Source organism: Anomaloglossus baeobatrachus, chromosome 1 (genome assembly GCF_048569485.1).
Source record: "Anomaloglossus baeobatrachus isolate aAnoBae1 chromosome 1, aAnoBae1.hap1, whole genome shotgun sequence".
Taxonomy (NCBI): Eukaryota; Metazoa; Chordata; class Amphibia; order Anura; family Aromobatidae; genus Anomaloglossus; species Anomaloglossus baeobatrachus.
In genome coordinates this window covers 652,921,818-652,929,913 of record NC_134353.1, presented here as the reverse complement: position 1 = coordinate 652,929,913, position 8,096 = coordinate 652,921,818, and the positions used below count along the sequence as shown (strand labels likewise).

Below are 8,096 nucleotides of genomic sequence, written 5' to 3'. Positions count from 1 at the left end.
GCAGCAAAACCGCGGGTAAAAACGCAGTGTGCGCACAAGGCTTTAAAGGGCTATTCTCATTTCCAAGATCCTACCCTCATATTCATTAGGTATAATAATAATATTATCAAATACCTCCAAATAAAAATGTGGTATAGTTATTCTGATTCACTATGTTGCTTACCTCATGTTCAGGGCATTGCAGGACCTTAGGTATCCATGGTTGTGACCACACATATACTCACAGTTAGTTAGTTGCTAGTGGTCATAACCATGGATGCCTAAGGTCCTGCAATGTCCTAAAAATGATGTATGAGACATGGCTATGTTAGGAGCAATACTACATTTCTAATTAAAGGTATTTGCTAATATTATTACACTTACTACATATTGTGATAGGCTCTTGGAGATGCAATAACCCTTTAAGGACACTAGAAGGATTTAAGGACAATATTTAGATGGGGTGAGACAGAGTTTAAGTAGGAGTAGTGTAAAGAATAGTGTAAAGGAAACTGGTAGTCTGCAAGCCAGAGAGTGTTGTGTGTGAAAGCCATACCTCTATGTAGGTCCTCCACCAATCCAGGAGATACCCGCCAGGTACTTCTGCCACATCATTACTGTGGGCACAACACTTGAACATTGCTGGAACAGTACACTTTACTTCAAACCACATTTGTACTTCCAACTACTCCTTAGCTCTTGGTACTACTGCTACTGTTACACTGTCATTTCCTTCATTTTAGGTAATAATACTGTGGAACAGAGAAGCGCAATAGTTATAAGCCATCAAACAAAGAAGAACTGCTCAAATTTTTGCACCAGGAGTGGCATAAGGTCACCCAAAAGCAGTGTGAAAGACTGGTGGAAAGCTAAAAATATTGATTTCTGAACTCTTCCTGAGTTAAAACATTAGCATTGTTGTTTCTACACTGTGTGCAGAAATATTAGGCAAGTTGTATTTTAAAGGATTTTTTTTTATTATTTATCAACAACTATGTTCTCAATCATCCCAAAAGACTCATAAATATCAAAGCTTAATATTTTTGGAAGTTGGAGTGGGTTTATTTTTAGATTTGGCTACCTTAGGAGGATATCTGTTTGTGCAGGTAACTATTACTGTGCAGAATTCTTAGGCAACTTAATAAAAAACAAATATATTCTATCTCACTTGTTTATTTTCACCAGGTAAACCAATATAACTGCACCAAATTTAGAAATAAACATTTCTGACATGCAAAAACAAAACCCAAAAAAATTAGTGACCAATATAGCCACCTTTCTTTGTGATGACACTCAACAGCCTACCATCCATAGATTCTGTCAGTTGCTTGTCTGTTTACGATCAACATTGCATGCAGCAGCCACCACAGCCTCCAGGCACTGTTCCGAGAGGTGTACTGTTTTCCCTCCCTGTAGATCTTACATTTCATGAGGGACCACATGTTCTCTATAAGGTTCAGATCAGGTGAACAAGAGGGCCATGTTATTATTTTTTCATCTTTTAGACCTTTACTGGCCAGCCACACTGTGGCGTAGTTGGATGCATGTGATGGAGCATTGTCCTGCATGAAAATCATGTTTTTCTTGAACGATACCGACTTCTTCCTGTACCACTGCTTGAAGAAGTTGTCTTCAAGAAACTAGCAGTAGGTCTGGGAGTTGAGCTTCACTACATCCTCAACCCAAAAAGGTCCCACAAGTTCATCTTTGAGGATGCCAGCCCATACCAGTACCCCACCTCCATCTTGCTGGCATCTGAGTCGGAGTGGAGCTCTCTGCCCTTTACTGATCCAGCCTCTGGCCCATCCATCTGGCCCATCAAGAGTCACTCTCATTTCATCAGCCCATAAAACCTTTGAAAAATCAGTCTTAAGATATTTCTTGGCCCAGTCTTGACGTTTTATCTTATGTCTCTTGTTCAAAGGTGGTCGTTTTTCAGCCTTCCTTACCTTGGCCATGTACCTGAGTATGGCACACCTTGTGCTTTTTGATACTCCAGTAACGTGGCAGCTCTGAAATATGGCCAAACTGGTGGCAAATGGCATCTTGGCAGCTTTACACTTGATTTTCCTCAATTCATGGGCACTTATTTTGCGCCTTTTTTTGCCCAACACGCTTCTTGCGACCCTGTTGGCTATTTGTCATGAAACGCTTGATTTTTGGCTGACCAAAAATTTGGCAATTTCAAGACTGCTGCATCCCTCTGCAAGACATCTCACAATTTTGGACTTTTCAGAGCCCGTCAAATCTCTCTTCTGACCCATTTTGCCAAAGGAAAGGAAGTTCCCTAATAATTAAGCACACCTTATATAGGGTGTTGATGTCATTACTAGAGATGAGCGAACCAGTCGCGGTTCGGCTCGAGCTCGGTTCGCCGAACGGAGCTCCCGTTCGAGTTCGGTTCGTCGAACGTTCGACGAACCGAACTCGAACCAATAGGCTATAATTGGAGGCAATCACAAACACATAAAAATGCATTATAAATGTACACATACAGTTAATAAACATTGCCATAACACTTACCGGTCCCCGCGATCCCTCCTGCACTCTGTCTCCTGCCGCTATTCCATCCGATGATCGCTGAATCCTCCCGGTGACCGGCACTGCCAGCAGTGATGCAGGACCTATCGTGACGTCAAAATAGCCATGTGACCAGTCACGTGGCTATTATCTCATTGGCTACAGACTGGTCACATGACTATGACGCGTCATGTAGGACCTGCGAGTGCATCTCTCCGGTACACGGTGCACATTTGTGTATCGCCGTGTACCGGCGACATGCTGTAGCACACGGTCGACTCCCCGTTCCGTTAGGGACCGGCTGACACAGCCGGTCATTAACGGAGATCACCGTTGCCATAGCAACGCAGTTAGCGGTGACGTCACCGCTAACCGCGGCTCCGGGAATCACATGATCGGAGCCCTGTTGCTATGGTAACGCATCTGTCACCGCCAGCAGCACTGATCTCTCACTCCGTGAAGGCTGCAAGCTGCTTTCCGTGCAGCCATCACGGAGTGATTTCTGCACAGGAAGCAGCGTCTTCCCCCATTCAGCAGTGATGGAGCAGAGCTGCATTTGTTGAATGAGAAAGACAGAAGACCATGGATCGTGGAGGGCTGACAGGGGGTAATAAAGATGGAGTCTCTAATGTGTCTGTGTATTTATTTCTATTAAAGTATTTTTTCTCTGTGTGGTGTCTTTTTTTTAACCCTTTATTGGAGATTCTTAATGGCTGGGTCAAACGTGCCTGACATTTAGAATCTCTGGCTTAATACTAGCTAGTAAAACAAAGCCAGTATTAACTCATGATTACCCAACAAGCCACCCGGCTTCAGGGCTGTTGGAAGAGTTGGATACAGCGCCAGATGATGGCGCTTCTATGAAAGCGCCATTTTCTGGGGCGGCTGCGGACTGCAATTCGCAGCAGAGGCGCCAAGAAACCTCGGGCTAACCTGTGCTGCGGATTCCAATCCCCAGCTGCCTAGTTGTACCCGGCTGGACACAAAAATGGAGCGAAGCTCACGTCGTTTTTTTTTTTAATTATTTCATGAAATAAGTGAAATAATTAAAAAAAACGGGCTTCCCTATATTTTTGGTTCCCAGCCGGGTACAAATAGGCAACTGGGGGTTGGAGGCAGCCCGTGGCTGCCTGCTGTACCTGGCTAGCATACAAAAATATGGCGAAGCCCATGTCATTTTTTTGGTGGGCAAAAAACTTCTGCATACAGTCCTGGATGGAGTATGCTGAGCCTTGTAGTTCTGCAGCTGCTGTCTGCTCTTCTCCATACAGACAGACAGCAGCTGCAGAACTACAAGGCTCAGCATACTCCATCCAGGACTGTATGCAGAAGTTTTTTGCCCCCTGAAAAAATTATGTGGGCTTCGCCATATTTTTGTATGCTAGCCAGGTACAGCAGGCAGGTACGGCTGCCCCCAACCCCCAGTTGCCTATTTGTACCCGGCTGGGAACCAAAAATAAAGGGAAGCCCTTTTTTTATTATTTCATGAATTTCATGAAATAGCTAGAAAACAAATGACGTAGGCTTCGCCCCATTTTTGTGTCCAGCCAGGTACAACTAGGCAGCTGGGAATTGGAATCCGCAGCACAGGTTGGCCTGAGATTTCTGGGCCCCACTGCTGCGAATTGCAGTCTGCAGCCGCCTCAGAAAATGGCACTTTCATAGAAGCACCATCTTCTGGCGCTGTATCCAACTCTTCCAGCACCCGCCTGCTATACCTGGCTAGCATACAAAAATATGGCGAAGCTCACGTCCTTTTTTTTGTAGTTTTTTGGCAAAAAAAAAATAAAAAATGCTTCCCTGGATATTCCATTGCCAGTGAAGGTAACACCAAGCAGTGGGGGTTAGCAGCCAGTAGCTGCTTGGATTACCCTTAGCTAGCAATACAAAAAATGCAGCGGGAGCCCATATATATTTTTTTTAATTATTTATTTAAATAACTAAAAACAAAATGGGCTTCCCTGTATTTTGATTGCTGGACATCACAGTGCTGTAAAAATAAATCTTTAAAAAAAATGACGTAGCGCTCCGCGGTATTTTTGATTCTCAGCGCAGATAAAGCAGATAGCTATGGGTTGCCACCCCCATCTGCCTGCCGTTACCTTGGTTGGCAATCAAAATACAGGGAAGCCCATTAATTTTTTCTATTTAAAAAATAGTTAAAAAAAAAAATGACGTTGGGTCCCCCCATTTTTGATAGCCAGCTAGGGTAAAGCAGACGACTGTAGCCTGAAAACCACAGCTGGCAGCTTTACCGTGGTTGGGGATCCAATGTGGAGGTTCCCCCAGGCTCTTTTTTTTATAATTATTTTATAAATATTAATAATTACACAAAAAAAGTAGGGTCCCACCCAAATTGGATCACCAGCCAAGGTAAAGCGGACAGCTGTGGTCTGGTATTCTCAGGGTGGGAAGGTCCATAGTTATTGGGCCTTCACAGCCTAAAAATAGCAGGCCGCAGGCACCCCAGACGTGGCGCATCCACTAGATGCGCCAATCCTGGCGCTTCACCCCAGCTCATCCCGTGCCCTGGTGCAGTGGCAAACGGGGTAATAAATCGGGTTGATACTAGCTGTAAGGTCACCTGACATCAAGCCCAGCAGTTTGTGATGTCATGGCGTCTATTAGATACCCAACATCATAAACTGTCAGTACTAACAAAAAAAAAAAATCGACAAAACAAATTTATTTGAAAAAACAGTCCTCAAAACATTCCCTCTTTCACCAATTTATTGTAAGAAAAAAAATAAAGGGATCCCACGACGACTCTGGACCGTCTAGAATATGGGGGGGAGACACTCAGGGAACGTATCCCCCATTTTCTAGGAGTGCTGTCACGCTCCCCGGCTCCCCTGCCACGCTCCCTGGCTCCCCTGCCACGCTCCACGGCTCCTTTGCCAGGCGTCCCCCGCTCCACGGCCTCCATGCTCCCTCACCTGCATCCTCCAGGCAACCCGGTCCCCGGTCCCAATCTGCAATGCTGAGCGCTCCTGCCTCCTGTGCACCGCTCCCTGCTCTGGCTTCTGGCACCCAGGCCTCGCGCATGCGCATTAGGGCGCGCGCGCGGTTATTGACCCTCTCTTAAAGGGCCAGCGTCCTCCAACAGGATATTGAAGATTCAGGTGCAGGGTATATAGGGGGTTCCTTTCCAAGTGGGCGGGGCCTGTTCTTCGTGTTTGCTATGCTAGGAGTCAGGTCTCCCTGTGCCATTATCTCGCACTTACCTATCTCTCTTGTAGAGCCGCTCCTGTCTCGCCAACCGGTCCTGACGGTTTCAGAACCCCGAACGGACTGTCCGCCATCTTCTCAGTTCCTACCGTCTCCGATCCCTGGATCTGTGTGGTGACCGACCTCCTCGTTCCGCTGGTTTCGGACCCTGCCTGACATCATCTCGGCCTCCGAACCTGCGCTCCGTCACTCGGACTACCTTCAGAGACTCCGTGGTCCCAGGGTGCCCTCGGCGGGGTGCTCAATCCAGTGGATCCACCTCCTGGGCCTACCCGTCATCCTGGTCCTAACAAGTGCAGACCCTTCATGTGAGGAGTGTGGGTGCAATGAATCTGCACTCACTCTCCCCGGGTCCACAGCAGCAGAGTCCATGTCGTAATGGTTGCTACCAAAGCTGCAATGCCCTGCTCATGAGGTAAGGGCATGCCTAATCAGGAGAACTATTCTACACTTCCAAATATTGGTATTTGCTGATATTATTGCTATTCCACCTACTATATATTGGGGATAGGATCTTGGAGATGGAATACCCCTTTAAGTCCAGTTATCCAGCTGAATGAATACTTAACAACAGAGCTCGCTATTTAGATGTGTTTTCTTGTGGCGTATAACGGACTCTCATGTTTGGTAGTCATTCAGCAGGGCAACTATAAAAGCAAATCCCTCCATTTGGAAATGTAGTATAGCTCTCCTGATCAATTATGTTCCTTACCTCATGAGCAGGGCATTGCAGTAATAATAATAATTTATTCATTTATATAGCGTTATTAATTCCATAGCGCTGTATGTCTTTGGAGTGTGGGAGGAAACCGGAGTACCCAGAGGAAACCCACGCAAACACGGGGAGAACATACAAACTCCTTGCAGATGGTGTCCTTGGTGAGAATTGAACCCAGGACCTCAGCGCTGCAAGACTGCAGTGCTAACCACTGAGCCACCGTGCCGCCCATTTAGCTTACAGATGCATAACCACCACTCACTGTGTCTGAACACAGGAAGCTGAGCTGACAGCCGCTCTGTGCATGCGGCAGCGTCTATTGTGAAGGAGAGGGCCGCGGGGGATCAACGCTGCACAGGTACCGTGGGACACCGGGGAACACCGGTGGGGTTATAGGGGGTGACCTGGCTGGCAGGGCCTGGGGAGGAGTTTTCTGTCGCATGTGTCATGGCACATGCGACAGAAATCAGAGGAGTAGGGTGAATGCGGCCGGCGCGCTGCTGTGCGCGCGGCCATCTTGGATTTCTGGGAGGGCATCAGAGGGGGCACTTTGGCGACATCGGGGGACCGGGGAGGAGATTTATCATGTTTGTTCATGCCAGATGGGAGATAAATAATTTTTTACCGGCGCTGTCATTTACTGTAACGTGATCATCGGTGTACGGTGTATACCTGTGATCACGTGAGCGGGGACCGGAAAAACCATCCTGAATCATGATCTCCAGGGTCTCAGCTAGCCCTGAAACCCCGGAGATTTTCTGATGCTGGGGGGCGCTATTCACATATTTCTGCCTGCTGTTTATAAACGGCAGATCAGAATAAGGCTACATTAACACGACCGATCCATTTTTGCGGTCTGCAAAAAAGTCCGTTTTTTTCACGGGTGCATCCGTGTGGCATCCGTTTCCGTTCCGTAGACGGTCCGTATGTCATCTGTTTGTCATCCGTGTGCCTTCCGTTTTTTTTGTGTACTGCAAAAAAACTGAAGGAGGGTAAATGCATAAATTTACCCAGGATCCATAGCTTCATCCTACATGAGGCGGTCACATGTTCACTCCAGTGCCATTTTCTACTGCTTTTCACAGCGTAGAGCGCTCTGGTGATTTTCTTGTGCTTGTACACTTCATATCAGTCTTTTCTGTCATTATAATGGCAGAAAGACACATAATGTCCCACTCTCCTGCATTTTGTAATTTTGCACCCTTTGGTGCCTTTCATGTGGCACTAAGGGGTGCTTAGCTTTGTATTTAGCCAAAAAAATGACGTAGGGTTCCCCCTAGTTTTGTAGCCAGCTAGGGTAAAGCAGACGGCTGCAGCCTGCAGACCACAGCTGGCAACCTCACCTTGGCTGGTAATCCAAAACTGAGGGCACCCCACGCTGTTATTTTAAATTAAATAAATAATTTAAAAAAAAAAAAAAAAAAAAAAACACGTAGGGGTCCCCCCAAAATTGGATCACCAGCCAAGGTAAAGCAGACAGCTGGGGTCTGATATTCTCAGACTAGGGAGGTCCATGGTTATTGGACTCTCCCCAGCCTAAAAATAGCAGGCCGCAGCCGCCCCAGAAGTGGCGCATCCATTAGATGCGCCAATCCTGGTGCTTCGCCCCAGCTCATCCCGCGCCCTGGTGCGGTGGCAAACGGGGTAATAT

General features: G+C 46.8%; 1 long non-coding RNA gene across 1 annotated transcript in view; it reads right to left on the bottom strand.

The window, feature by feature from the left end:
* Nucleotides 1–665: 665 nt before the first annotated feature.
* LOC142297200 (uncharacterized) overlaps nucleotides 666–8,096 on the bottom strand; it is a 29,776-nt gene continuing 22,345 nt past the window's right edge. The window contains exon 3 of the long non-coding RNA XR_012751741.1: nucleotides 666–731. This is a non-coding gene — a long non-coding RNA (uncharacterized LOC142297200). The remainder of the gene's footprint in view (nucleotides 732–8,096) is intronic.